General features: G+C 77.7%; 1 non-coding gene across 1 annotated transcript; it reads right to left on the bottom strand.

The window, feature by feature from the left end:
- Window positions 1–254: 254 nt before the first annotated feature.
- On the bottom strand, window positions 255–407 carry LOC138065018 (5.8S ribosomal RNA). Its single transcript, XR_011138203.1, has one exon. It is a non-coding gene; the product is annotated as a 5.8S ribosomal RNA (ribosomal RNA).
- Window positions 408–2,500: the final 2,093 nt, after the last annotated feature.

Genomic DNA, 2,500 nt, shown 5'->3' on the forward strand with positions numbered 1-2,500 from the left:
GGAGGGCAGGGCAAGGCACGCCGGCCGCGGACGGTGGAGGCGGACGGTCGGCCGGAGCCGGGCAGGCAGGCCAGCCGGAAGACCGGGGCCACCGGTGCACGCACCGGTGGTCCCGGCTCCGCCGCCGCCGCCGACTCACCGCCGCCGCCGCCCCCCCACCGACTCGCCGCCGCCGCCGCCCCCCCCGGCCCCCCCCCGAGGGGCGGCACACCGCTGCGCCAACGCGGCAATGGGGGTGACGATTGACCGTCAAGCGACGCTCAGACAGGCGTAGCCCCGGGAGGAACCCGGGGCCGCAAGTGCGTTCGAAGTGTCGATGATCAATGTGTCCTGCAATTCACATTAATTCTCGCAGCTAGCTGCGTTCTTCATCGACGCACGAGCCGAGTGATCCACCGCTAAGAGTTGTCTCGGTTTCGGTCCCCACCGCGCGCGCGGGGGGACCGGGCAGCTTTCGCAGCCCCCTGAGGGCCCCCATCCGCTCTGCCTCCCTCCTCACGCCGACGCCGGCTGCTGAGCAAGGGACAGCGGAGAGAGAGGGCACGCCTCACTGACCGTACAAGCACAGAGGGAAAAAAAAAGGGGTGGGGGGGGGGAGAACAGACCCGAACGAGAGGGGCGGGGAGCCCTCGCTCCCGACCTGGGACAACCCCTTTCTCGCTTCGAGTCCGGCCCAGGCGCCCGGCTCGGCCTGGCCCAGCAGGGAGCGGCGCGCCAGCCGCGCCACCTGCCTCAGGGACCGGGGTGTGGGTCCCCGCGGAGCCCCGGCGTCGGAGCCCGGCCGCCGCTGGGAGCGGCGCCACCCGCTGCCCGCGCGCCCGCGACCCGCCAGCCGCACGCTTCCGAGCTCCTTCGCTCGCCTCACCGGCCTCCAGCTCCGCCGCCCCGGAGACGGCACCCAACACCCGCCTGCACACACGCAGCCTCCCGAGCGACGCCACGCACTCGCCCGTCCCTTCCGCGGGCAGACGCCTGGCGGCAGGCAGACGGGCGAGGCGGGACGGACGGGGAACGGCGCCCGCTCTCCCCGCCTCCACGCGGAGACCGGGAGGGGCCGCCCCCGCCCGCCCGCCCGCCGCCCGCCTGCCGCCCAGCGAAGCCGGGTCGGGCAGAGCGAGGCAGGCGCGCCGGATGGCGGAGTGCCGGGGCAGGGCGGGGGGGGGAGGGAAGGAAGGGTGCCGCCGACGGCCACGGCGGGAGACTGAGAGCACCGGCCAGGGAGGAGAAGGGATGCGCTGGGGCTCGGCGTCCGCACCACCCGCGGTGGGGGCTCGCCGTCCCGGCGGCGAGCACGCGCTCGCGCCGGGGTCGCGCGTTCGAGGCAGGCCGGCGCAAGCCGACCGCGCGGCGTCTCTCCGCCGAGACCAGACCGCGGAGAGAGGGGGCAGGGTACCCCTCTCCGTCCCGGCTGCCCGCGGGGCATGCACGGGCCGCGCCGGCGGGCATGGGGGGGTGCGGCGCCCGCGCGCGCCGACCCCCCGGCCCCTCCGGCAGCACGCCCGGCTGCCCCCCGGGTCGCATCGGGCCGCCCGAGTCTTTAAACCCCCGCCCGGCTCTCCGACCGAGAACCCTCGGGCCCGGAGCCCGGGGCCCATGGCCATCCCTACCCGGGGGGGCCGCTACCGGCGGCCGCGGTGGCCGGAGGCCCTCCTCCTTCCTCCCAGCGCGCCCCCCCCCCCCCGCCGCCCCCCGCCGCCCCCGGCCCGGCCGACTCGCAGCGCGGCCCCCACGGCACGGCGTGGGGCGGCTGGAGCGGTTGGGGGGGGGGGGAAGGGAGGGGAGGAGGAAGCGTGGAAGGCCGGCAGGGCACGGCCGGTGCGGCACGCGCAGCGCAGCGCCCGGGAGGAGCACGCTGGCACACGGGACCACACGGGTGGGTCACCGAGGGGAGGCAGGAGAAGCGCGGACGCTAGGTACCTGGCCCTGGGGTGAGGGAAACGACCTGAAATCCCCGCGGGGGTGCCTCCCCCGCCGCCGCCCGCCGCCGGGCCACCGCCGCCTCGCGGCGACGGCGGCAGCCTCAGCGGCAGCGACGAGGCGGGGCGCGGAGGGGAACCCGGCACCCGCCAGCCGGCTCCAGCGCCCCTCGGCGGAGCGTCCACCCGCGGGGTGCGCCCGACACCCACCGCCACGACCTCGTCCTCCTCCCGGGGCCCGGGGTTTCCCTCAGTAACCCGGCGCCGGGTGGCAGCTGCGCCCGGGAGGAGAGCCGTGGTTTGGGCCGCCCGCTCGGGCACGACACGTCGCCTCGCGTGGCCTCGCGCGACGCCCCCGCTTGGGGTCCGCCGCGGCGCGGCGCCCGCCCCGCGCGCCGTCCCGGAACGCCTGTCCGCACCGCCTCTGCTAGACGGGCTGCTCCGCCGCAGCCCGCCCCGGGTCCGCCCCCCACAGCTTAGGAGTGGGGACCCGTGGGACCCGTCCCAACCCGGAATGCGATCTCGCTCGCGTCTCCACCCGCCGCTTCCTCCCGCGGGCACCGGGGGAGCAAGCCCCGCCGACC

This window comes from Struthio camelus, unplaced genomic scaffold (genome assembly GCF_040807025.1).
Source record: "Struthio camelus isolate bStrCam1 unplaced genomic scaffold, bStrCam1.hap1 HAP1_SCAFFOLD_98, whole genome shotgun sequence".
Lineage (NCBI taxonomy): Eukaryota > Metazoa > Chordata > Aves > Struthioniformes > Struthionidae > Struthio > Struthio camelus.